General features: G+C 38.7%; 1 long non-coding RNA gene across 1 annotated transcript in view; it reads left to right on the top strand.

The window, feature by feature from the left end:
- Window positions 1–811: 811 nt before the first annotated feature.
- Window positions 812–12,263, top strand: part of LOC133275415 (uncharacterized) — a 78,137-nt gene continuing 66,685 nt past the window's right edge. Inside the window, exon 1 of the long non-coding RNA XR_009745506.1 lies at window positions 812–1,362. This is a non-coding gene — a long non-coding RNA (uncharacterized LOC133275415). The remainder of the gene's footprint in view (window positions 1,363–12,263) is intronic.

Raw genomic sequence — 12,263 nt, forward strand, 5'->3', positions numbered from 1 at the left:
GGCTACCCCATCATCATATGCTTCCACCTTGGCCTGTGGAGTAAACTCTTACTGATGAAATCTAATATTTTGACATTCCGGTCGATGGATTTTCATGTAGCACAGTCCACCTGTAGCATCCCCTCCCTGAGGAAGTGATCAAGTGCTGTGCAGAATCTCTAACAGGATTGAAGTATTTTATATGCAGTAAGGACAGTCAGATCTATGCAAGCTAAGATAATAAGCGTAATCAAATGTCGTACTCCAAGGAATATACTGATTGCCTCAGGGATCAGGAAAAATTTAACTCCATGTTCACCTTTTGAGCTACTTCATGCAAATAGAGCAGCTGCACAGGCAGAAAGGCCTCTAAGGCATTGGTTGTTGTCCATTCTTTCTGTCAGGGTAACAAGCTGTATAAACCAGTGGTTCAACAAACTAGAACCTATAGAAGAGAGAAAATCTTTGGTACTAGTAAAAAATATGACAAATCAGGGTTGGGAGAGAGATTTTCTACACTGGAGCACCTTAAATTAGAAAATTGATTGCTTTAGAATCGTGTTTGTCTTTGATTTGTCTCACATCATAATCCTAAATACTGCAACTCCAATCTTCTACTTAATATTTTGCATGTAAATGCATGTGTAAAGCTGTTGGTATCAACCAAGTATTGCCTGAGCCAAATCCTGGCACATGCAAACCTTTCATCACACCTTACCCCAGCAAGGCTACTTCAGCCCTCTCTCATGTAAGGTCAGTTTAGAAGATGCAGTGCGTTTAACTGATGGCTTTAGCATGCATTTTGGACTAAGATTAGGGTTTAGTTTAGGGGTACCCAGTTCCAGATATTCCTTTTAGACATAAATCGAAACAAAGTTATAACAACAAACTCCTTAGTTAAGAGCACAAGGGGAGATTTGATGCAGGATATTGTGCTTTGAAATGTTATTTCTGCACTCAACCTGCTCATTTATAACAGGTATAACCCCACCTGGTGAAACCAATGCATTTTGAGTGTGCTGGGGACCCAGGAAGGTGTTAGTGGCTTTGACCAGCCCCACCTGGTCCCAGGCATTATTTAAGCTCAGAACAGGTGGTTCCAGCTTTTTCCAGCAATGCTGCAGGCAGACAACTTCTCTTCAGGCCCCCTGGACTTACCTCTGGATTTCTGAGGTTGGTTTTGGATTTGATCTGGCTTGATGATCCTGAACCTTAAAGGAGCCTGTTACCATCACCAGCCATTGCAGGTATGTGGGTTGGTGAGGTCCCTGCCCACCAGCATCGCACAGGGTCCCTGCTTACCCTACCTCACTACTGTGGTTCTGCAGGACCCTTTTCACATGATGGCCACAGCGCAGTGAGATGAACCCCTTGACCAAGCAGGTATCTGCTTTATTTCATAAGCTGGTTTTGAAAGTCTGGAGTTTGTGGTGTTTGTTTCTGCCTTGATTTCGTTATCAAAAAGTGACCTGAGGCCTCTTGAAGTGATGAGGGGGTGATAATCTCCCGGGGGGGGGGGGGGGTGTGGATAGAGGTTTTGAGGTATACATTTGTCTGGTTTGGTTTTGTGGGGCTTTGCTGTTTGTTTTAAGTTGGTGCCCTGAAGTATGGTATTTTCTGAAGGGCATGGTGATTTCTTCCTAATTTGTTTTTTTTGTAGCAAAAACCCAGCCTGGTTTTGGGGGGGATGTTGTTTTTTTGTTCTCATTTCTTTTTCCTATAGGAGTATCTGGTTTTTGGTGGTGTGTGCTGGAGGAGAGGTGAAATGTTAGCCAAGATTTTTGACCTTCTTTGCAAGTTATTAAATTTAGTAACTTGCTAAAGTCGGTGATGTTTTGCCAGTATAAAAATAGCTTTTAATCTGATAACTGTCTGTTATAATTCTGTGTATGTGTCCTCTTGTCTTAACATTGGTAAGTCTTTTAAATATTGGTCTTTGTTAACTGTAAAAGAAGATGCATGTCCTAGTGAGAACATTTATGGAGGCGCAGGTAAAGTCCTTGAAAGTAGAGATGGTGGAAATCTCAGGGAGATGATAATCAGGGCTCAGAAAAAACTGGGGCAGTCTATGGACAGAAGAGGGAGGAGGAAAAGGGGCTGATGTTGAGAGGACAATGATTACTGCCTGATGGCTGCCAGCTGAGGTGAGGACGGAAGTAGAAGTGCTGTAACTGTGTACTTGGTGTGCATGCCACAGTAGCTTAAGTAAAGGAAGATGTCCTGGTAATGGAAATAAATTGTGTACTGTGGATTTGCAGAGTAAAACAACATGATGGAAGGACAAAGAATAAGATGTTAACTGCACTGGACTTGGAACTGTAACTCGGATATTGAGCAGAAGTGAAAGAGGCAGAAGTAAAATTAGCTGGCTTAAGAAGGGGGACATGTAATGCTGAAAGTGAAAAACAAGAAGACTGCCTGTCTATAGATTATGGTAGCTTAAAGGAAATGCAGCTTTCCTGGCCATGGCCCTGTAGCTACCCATCTGAATATCTGAAGAGCAGTATATTGTGGGTAAAAGGCAGCTCTTCCCTGGTCTTTGCTAGGAAAGGTATATCCTGCAGGTATGAAAGCACTATGCAAAAGATAGTTAAAATTGGTTCAGTCTTATTTATTAATATGCATCATGCTGTCATGCACTTCAAGGGTAGTTTTGATTTTATCATAGAACAAAATGGCAGCATGCTGAACACTTGCTCCTAGTGCTTTTTCTCAGGGTTCCCTGAGTGTCTTATGAGTCAGCTGGCAGGTCTTGGATGTTAGCTGCCATAGCTACCTTTTCTGTTTGTATTACTCAGGTGTGAGTGGGGGAACAAAGAGAAGAATTTGGTGGTGCAGCTTCTTTGAGAGTGTTTGTAGCTTGAGCTGGGTGGGCTGCCTTAGATCTGCTATTAAAATCGGTATTTACTCTTTGTAATGCACAGAGAATCAAATCACTTGGGTGGCTGCTGCTGGTTTAATAGTATAATTGAGTAGTTCAAGCAGCATCTTAGCAGCTGCTCCAAGAGGCTTTAACCTCAGTGTATACACGTTTCCTGGGATTTTGTTTTACAAAGAGAGGGATTATTGTCATATTCATTGTAATCACTCTAAGTACTGTAGGCCTGATTCCTGACTGCCTTGTGCCTTCTGCTGTCATTTACAACTGCCTAAAAAGACTATAAAATGTGATGACACTAGAATGGCTGCAATCTTCTTACATTTGTAGAGAGTTGAATGATTGTACATTGTATATGGCAATGGAAAACCAGGGCATGTGCAGAATAGAAAGTCATTGCTGTGGTGTAGGTGAGCAAGTAGTAAAAAAAGGCAGTGTAAGGAAAAAAAACGCAGTGGAAACTTTAACCTGTAATTCTAAATTAAGTTTCTGTTGAAATTTGTCTTCATGTCAGCTGTAGTGCTGTAGTGCTTGGGCTTGCTTTGGAATTGTATTAATCCTCAAGGCAACCCTTACTTTAGACAGTGTTTGTTTGTTTGGGTTTTTTTTTGTTTGAGAATAGGTAGGGCATTTGAGGAGGTAGTTCTTTTGGTGTGTTTGGTTTCTTGGTGGTTTTATTTGGTTGCTTGGTTTGTGTGTGTGTGTGTGTCCCCAGCCATATTCAGTAAGCATCTTCAGTTGTTTGCAGTCTGCTGTGCCAGGAGTGAGCCAGGTGCTGGGAACTGGCTGTAGGCAGTAATGATTTCAGGTAAACATAAAGGAGACTCTGAAGCTGGGGTCTGCAACCAAAACGCATCCGAACTGTGCTTAAAAAAGAAAAAGTGATCAGTAGGCAGGCTTCTGGTTGCTGTACCAAAGCTTGGAGTAAGCTTGCAGAACCTGACAGTTTGAGCTAGTTACAGCTATACTGCTTCAGAGACAAAGTTTGAATGAATTTCTCTTCTCTGAGAGCCAGCTGTTTCAACAGAGCAAAGTATGAAGAGCACAGACATGTGTAGGTTCAGGCTGGCAGCTGAACCTGAGATGACAAGAAAGCCCTTAGCTTGCAATTAAGACACATTTCCATTTGCCCATGTGTATCTGGTTCAACCTGAAGATTCTTGTCCTGTTTCCACTCAAGCTGGAAATAGCTAGATATCCTTACAAGTGCCAGGGAAAAAAAGAGGAGTCACCTGTTACGGGCAGCTTATATGTCACTGTCCATGACCTTGCTAGCACAAAATGTCGCAGTCGTAAAATGCCAGATCTTAAGTATGATAAAAAATGCTAACTTAGATTAACATTTATTAAGGGGAAGGTGGAGGATGCATTTCAGAGATTTAGTAGTTTTGAATTTCCATGTGAGGAAATCACTTCATTATTATGTTTGGAAGTGACGTATTTCCAAGGTTATGTTGTTGCCAAGGCAAAAGGTTCCATCTTGCATTTCCAACCAAGCCTGACTGATTAAGGGTGTTGGGAGGAATATGTTTTCCTTCCAGAATCTTAATTATGTTGACTTTAACTCATGGCAGGAGATTCTGCCAGCTGTCAGCTACTGGTTGGATCTCTTACTAATTAAAACTCTGAAGAAGCATATTAAAGGTATTCAAAAAGCCAAATCTCCCTTTAAAACTTGTCTGGCACGGCAACAAAGTGTGCGACAATGATATTGCAGCATAGATAACTTGTCTTTTGCTTTTCATCTTGGCAATGTGCCAGTTATTTTACCTGGCTATATGGGCTCTTTATTCAAAGCTCTTCTTGTGAATGGACTAACAGGAACTTGAGGTGAAACTTTGCTGTTACTCAGTTTCAATATATGTGACATTCAGGTTTTTTAAAGCAATGAGTGTACCTCATACTGAAATGCTTCACTTATGGTTTAATTTCTGGGGCAGCAGCATCCTGTAGTTTAAAAAAATTGAGCATTGAAGGAGATTATGAGATAACTTGTAATTACCAGTATTGTTGTGACACACTTCATGTTGCTAATTAGCAGCTGCAACTATGATTTGTCTGTACTTTAAAGCTTTTCCAATGTACCTGTTTCAGGTTTTAACAAAAAAAAACAAAACACCAAAACCAACCAAAAAAAAAAACCAAACCTTCTTGCATTTCTAAGCAGTTTTTCTTGGCCAACAAAAATCCTGAGCAAGGTAAAGGTATACCAAGGTAAAGGTAAAATGCAAAAAACTGGGCTTTGGCAGTATCTCTTTATTTACTGTGGGCCTGGCAAACTAGCTTTTGTAGGCTGCCCACAAAGGCAAAAAAACTATTATAGTTGTATTTTGTATTCTCAGGTATACACCAATGAAATCTAAGAAGATTTTGCAGAATGAAAAGAGTTATATCAACAGCAAGAGTTTTCAAATAGCAGGGACGTTGAATGGATAGGAAATGACGTTTAGTTTTCCAGAAGGTCAGTGAGCTTCTCTCAGATTACAGTAATTTAATTCAGACATGGGGTTCTAAGTGGGTTGCTGCTTCTTGGTGGGAAGTTAGGGGCTATGAGTAACACACTTGTGACAGATGAAAGAGCCTGTAGGTGAAGTTATTCTCAGTACATGCTTGTTCAGAAAATTAACTAGCCACAGTAAGTCCTCCTCATATTCTGTAAGGTGGCATGTGGTAAGATTTCTGATTTGTGGAAGAAGCAACTTAGAGCTGCTGCCAGGACGTAAAATAACCTGAGATTACTTAGCAGGGAGATGTGGGATTTTTCCAGAAGTTACAGTCCCTTTTGACTTCACATATGACCTTTCTCCGCTCTCTTGGTCACTTGTGGCAGATGTTGCAGTTGCTTCTGTAGTCCTGGCACCTCATAATAAGAAATCTCTCTATTTTCCTTGTAGCCATTTAGTCCTGCACCAGCTCTAATTTTATTGATGTTCAGGCCCTGGTTATGGACTTTTCTGGTGCTCCTTTTCTCCAGCTAGGGGAGTATCTAGCAGCACCTGTCTGGATTGATGGATGTATGGTGGCTACATCTGCCTCAACAGTGCAATAGTTAAAGCACTAGTTATACACCAGTTGCTTTCTTCCTGAAGGCTATCTATTGTTGTTCCTATATCTCCCTTGTAATACATGGCTGTATGTCTTTTTGGAAATGGTTGAATTATATTCATGCTGTGATCCTTCATAGTCTCTAGATACCTATTTGCAGAATTAGAATTGTTTTTCCCAATGTGGCATTTGTTCATTTACTCATTCTCATCCAGCAATAGACTTCTTTGAGTCAGTATTCCATTAATCTAATTTTTCTCACTATTTTTTCAGTTAAGCATGATGCCATGACAATGGTACACATTTTATATTATACAGATGTAGTTTTTACAAGGTGCTAAAGCAATTCTTCAGTCATTTAACAACTTAATAGGTAGATTAAAGGGTAGGGGTTTATTAATTGAATTTCAGACAGTGAGTTCCATCAAATATTTTGGGAAATGAAAAATAGATTATTGACATCTCAATACCTAAGTTGCTTGGGTGTGCCCATCACTGGAAAGAAGAATGAAAGTTTTGGAAACAAGTGCCGCAACAAGCTTATTTAGGCATTACCAAAGGGATAAATTAATGTCATGCCTTTCTTGGTTCAGGTTTATGCAAATCTATTCTTTGATTTTATAAGAAACAAATTTAAGGAGGTAATTATTCTCCCCCTCCCCCTGTAGGAGGTTTTGTTTTGGAACAGAACCTTCTTGGTGTGTGTTTCTGTATATTTATGCAAGTAAATATTTTTATTTTGAATCTTTCCCTTTGTTCCTCTGAAGGAAAGATCATAGCTTCTGTCCTATCTATTATAACGGATTATCCAGTTTTTCCGGAAGAAAGGCGAGTGTTTATTTCATAGGCAGTTGGTTCATCTAGGCATGTTTGCATCTCAGTTGTTTTTGTGTTATAGTTGATTTGAAAACCATCTCTTTCTTAATTCAAAGGCCCAGAAAAGAAGAGTGGGATTTTTTTATTGGTAGGAACTTCAATTGAAAGGCACTAAAAACTCATCCATATATTATTTTGTTAGCTGAGGATACTGAATTATTCTAGCTCTATAATATAGCTCTGTCAAATTCTTAACTTAGTGGCACAGATATTTTTAGTTATTACTATGTGGGAATCTGGTAACATTTCATTGTCTAGGAAGGCAAAAGAGATCACAAAATTATCAGTGCATCTGTACAAAATTCACGTGGGAAGTGCTCACATTTGGAGTACTGAGTGGTATGGTTGGTAGGTCTAGAAACGTGTAGTCACTTTGCATCATTTTGATCTAATTAAAATCTGTGGCTAGAACCTCAACATGACTGTGCTATCATCAAGTGTTGCATCTTGCCTGACATCTCTCAGGAAAAAAATTGCCATTATGTTTGTGTTTGTGTGTATATATATATATATGTGTGTGCACATGCAAAATGTGTAGCTTTACATGGGTCAGTGTGAAATGTGAAGGTGTTAAGAGATTTCCTTCCCACACCCAGCTACAGCTATGCACCACTGCAGTCTCTTTTGGCAGCATATTTCCCAGCTTTCACATCAGCATAGGTACTGATCTATCTTGCCAAAAGTCACAGCATGAGACTTTACCTTTTGACCTGTCGTAGCAATATGAGGTGTTATTAAAAAAACTCCCATAAGTTGTAAAATTTGCTAAGGAGTTCAGGTAAGATATATATTTTTTTCCAAGAAATGCAAAGATAAATAAAATCACAATACAGATAGTATTGCTCTCTCAGCTTAACTGTTTTAAATGATTTAAACTCTAAAGTTTAATTGCTTTGTTTTGTGTAAGTTTGATCTGATGTGAAGCGTTAGTACTTTCAACAAACATCAGGTTGAGAACCTTAACAGGGTGTCTGCTCAAAGCTCTAAAATTCACGATCTGCATTTAAATTGGAAATATGCTGTCCAGCAGAAGTGTAGCTCTGCTTTCTATGCCTCTGTGTGATTTGGCTATTGACTGGCCCTAGGAATCAGCAGGAATGTGTGGGTCAGCAATTATGGCAGTGGGGAGACTCCCTGTCCCAAGCCTTATTCTTCTGGGCAGCCACCCTCCTGTTCTTGACCTGTCTCATGGCACTATTGTTTTGGCTCCCCATTGTCTCTGTAATGCCTTTCCTTTGCCCACTGCCAACTGAGGATACCTGCTGATCATCTTTTCAAAGATTTTCTTCCCAGTGTCCCTGTGAACTGAAAACTCACTGCTCTCAAAGCACAATTAAGACAGGCTTTTCTAGCTTCCAACATCAGGTACATTATGTAGAAGAAATTAGCAGCAAGAAAACTCTTGTGAGAGTAACACCTGACTCGAACGAGCAGTGTCATCCTTAAGTTGAATTACATCCACTTAGACTTAAAATTGCTATTCTGTTTTATCATCTTGTATGAAAATTATCGTCCCTCTTCTTTTGCATTTTTTGACAGGTAAGTGTAGATTCTGTGCAAGAATGATTTTTCTGGCCGCTAAACTCATTTGCTTTATTGTGCATGTAAGGCACACTAATATGGCAACAAAGGGGAGCACAGAAACATTTAGACAAAGATTAATTTGTTTAAAAAAATTCTGTCCTTCAAATACAGAAATTCTAAGTGTATTATTGATCTTGATTCAACTCTTCAGGTACAACTCAGGCCTTCAGGTACTTCACCTTGTTGCATCAGAAAAATAAACCCAGTACTAGTTGTCTTGCTTTCTCGAAAGCAATCTACTTACAAGTGACATAGGAGTAATGGAAAACAGAGGGTATCCTACAGTGTTTATAAATAGGCTAGTTTTGTATTCTAATAACATGTGCTACCATAAGGACATTGTGTACCAGGTTTATAAGGATGCCTGTGGGGTTTACCTGTTAGAATTTTTCAGTAACATTTTTTTCCTGCTCTTGGCTCCTCAGTTTAAATTAGTGATCAGAGGCTTAAAAACAAAATAAATAACAACCCCAAAACATTAAGGGATGTGGAATGTAAAGAGTTCAAGTTTTCAGCTCTTCACTAGCTTGTGTACAACAGCAGGACACCATGGCACTACTTTGAAGCTTGCAGCCTTTTTGGAATAGTCTAGAGCTAAAACCAGTCACCATAAACATCTCTAAGAATTGGGCTACTGCAAGGCTACTAGGATACATAAACAAGTTTGTGGAGCCCAAGGGATATGCATTTTTGTTTTATATTAGGTGAAATTTCAGGAAAGGTCCTCACAGACTACAACAGGAACATAAATTGCACAAATTGTGTGTGCAGCAGTTGAAGGCACACTCCTAATTAACCTCCGCAGTTAATACGTTATTCCATTAGTGTAATTATCGATGTTATTGAAGCGATAACAAAGTCCTTTGTTTTTTTTGTAGAAGATGTAATAAACACTGTCCTACTATTGAGCTATTGCCCAGATGCATCTTCATACTACTTTCAGTTTTGAAGAACTGTGCTATAGGAAGAAAGAAAAAAAGGTTAATATGCAGTAAAATCTTCGAATGTAAACTTATTTTACTTTATGTGACTACAAAAACCTCTTTCTGGCCATTTCTTTTTGCAGTATTTGCTAACATTTAGTATAACTGGATTTGTTCTTTTTTCTGCAAGAACTTAAATTTCTGTAAGAAATAAAGCTAGAGAATTAGGTTCTTTACAAGCAGCTAAGATGCAAAATGGGAAAATGTAGTAGTTTATGGTCTGCTTAGGTATTACATTAGCCTTCAGATGGTACTTTCTGATGGTGCATTTTTTTGAGCCTCCCATGCTAATGTATGTAGGAGCCTGCTGCTTTTTAAATGATAGAGGTTGCAATATAAATGTCAATCCTGCATGTTTTCTTTATTTCAGTTCTCCCCCTTATGCCTTTGTTTCATCAAGGCCTTTTTAAACTCTTGCATTACCCTAGAAATTTTTTTTTTGCTTGCAAATATTTTCACTTTTCTATTAAAAAAGGGATCAAAAATACTTGTAACAAAAGGTACTCAGTTGTGCTAAAACTGTATGCAGCTGCTAAGTTCACCATTGTGTTTTATTTTGGGATGGAATTTAAAATCAGGTATGAACAAAACATAACTTTCTCTGTTACTTGTACTTTGAGAAGCTATGCAATGCATTTCACAACAGGTGTATGTAGTTTTGTAGATATCTGGAGTTACACTAAAATGTCATAGGACATACACAGAACTATTTGTGTTCTACTGTATCCTTTCTTCCCTCCCTGTTAGCTTTTTAGGTCTCTAGCACCTGTGCAGTTAGACAAGCATCCCTGCTAGCAATTTTAGGCTCTGTGCAGAGACTTACACCGATACTTCTTTCTTCTATGCCCTGTTCTCTATCTGCTTTTGCTAAAAGCAAGGTGTATTGAACACGATATTAAGTGCAGAATCACTTTCAAAACTGGAGCCAACGTGATAATCCCAGGTATGTTGTCTGGTGGAGGGGTAGTGCCTAGAAATCCTTGTTCTAGAAGAATGAGGTGCTTCTTCCCAGGGATGGAGATACTGGGTTCCTGGTTTAAAGGGTCACAAATTCTTCTGTGTACCAACAAACGTTTGGGGACAAAGAACTTCAATGCACCAGTCTGTTACCTACAACTTGTATGAGATATTACTAGTAGTGTCATAAAACTGATACACTTTGAGAGGTCAGAAATCCAGACAGGTATGTCACAGGGTCATTAAAAGCTAATCTAGGCTGGTTTTTTCCCTGCTCAGATTTAGTCAACAGTAAAGGGAAGAGACTCATTTTAAAAGCCTCTTCACTTTCCTCCAAACCAAGTCCAACCTAAGCTTTAAGAAGTCATTCAAGGCAAAACATTTTGAATAGTACTTAAGATATTAAGTTGCTGTTGTATTCTCATGTTAGAATCCTCAAAGCCATTAAAATAGTGAAACAGTGAAAAGGTGGAGTGTGATTCCATTTTGAGACAGGACCACCTGTTAGTACTCATTTAAAACCCTAACTGGGTATGCGTAAGTGATGATACTTTTACTAAAGCAGCCAGAGGCAGGCTGGCTGATGCTTTTTAAAAAGAGGTTTATGCTAACAGAGAAGTTGGTACTTAGCAAGTGATGAGTTTAAGTGGCGTAGATGATACAGAACTGATTCTAAAAGTTTGAGACAAAAGTTCCTATTTCTGCTTGTGTTTGTCAGCTATAAATGCCAAATTCTTTCTAAACTGGCATAAACAGTATTCTGAGAAGAAAATATGAATATTGTACTCTGGCATGTAACAGTAGTTCTAGGCCTAATACATTTGCTGATGTCTTGCCTTCTATGAAGTTGTACCTAAAGTGTATATTTGAGCTTCTTAGAGGCAGGATAATTTATGTTATGTCTATATAACACATCCTTTGGCTAAGATTCCTTTTGTGCAGAGACTGAATACTTAAGTTTCATATCAGTAGCAGCTGAACAAGTATTTTGTTGACCCTTTGCACAGGGATGAACTTTGCCTGAGGGGAAAAAAAAGGATAGCAAAATGTCACAGAAGTGTCACATATTCTGCCTGCATTAACTTTACAGGGAATGTAGAATCAGAATATGTTCAATCTGTACTCTGAGGAGGAGGAAAAGAAAAGGTGCTGAAAGAGAGAAATGAAATTATAAAACAGATAGCAGTGCTAAAATAGGAATGTGACCCTTATTCTTTTTGCTATAGATGTGCGTAAACCCTAAGCAGCAAGCAGATTTAAAGTGCTCATTTCTGTCATATGCAAGTATTTGATAATTAAAAATAAAAATCTGTGGTGGACATCGGGCAGTCTTGATAAAGCCTACTGCTTATTCCTGCTTATACTGCAATCACTTCAGCCACGGTAAATAGACCTTATGACTGTCTTTTATATATGACACATGCTATTGCCGTGAATGACTCTATTGGTTTGGGCACTTCCAAATTGGTCTGTCTTAACTTGCTCTTTTTCACCATAGCTTCTATCTTGTTCCTACTATCCATATAAAACACATCCATGTCCATATTTAGAAAAATGAATACCGAAGTCAGTCCCTTGATTATTTTCTGTATTACCATAGTTTGTTCTAATTATACTGTTGGCATGAAAAGAAGATTCATTCAACCAGGAAGACCCAATTTGACATGAAAGCTACAAAAACTCATTAACACTTTCAGTTATTTTTAAAACAAGCACCAGAAGGAACTACAATCAATACCAAAGGTTGCTTCACATTAAAAATTTTCCAATGAGCTTAAAAATTCAGGCCTTTATCTATTATGAAGTTATTGCTGATGAAGCATAGGACAGAAGTCCACACATAAATTTGCATGAGCAGCTTGCAATACTTCAGTGCTACTGATAGGATATTCAAAATGCACAAATTATTAGACAGATGCCAACAGAGTATAATAAATAGGGAGATAGTGCTCATTAATATA

Source organism: Pezoporus flaviventris, unplaced genomic scaffold, assembly GCF_033815535.1.
Source record: "Pezoporus flaviventris isolate CSIRO_AGI_PZ_B2104156 unplaced genomic scaffold, CSIRO_AGI_Pfla_v1 ptg000040l, whole genome shotgun sequence".
Lineage (NCBI taxonomy): Eukaryota > Metazoa > Chordata > Aves > Psittaciformes > Psittacidae > Pezoporus > Pezoporus flaviventris.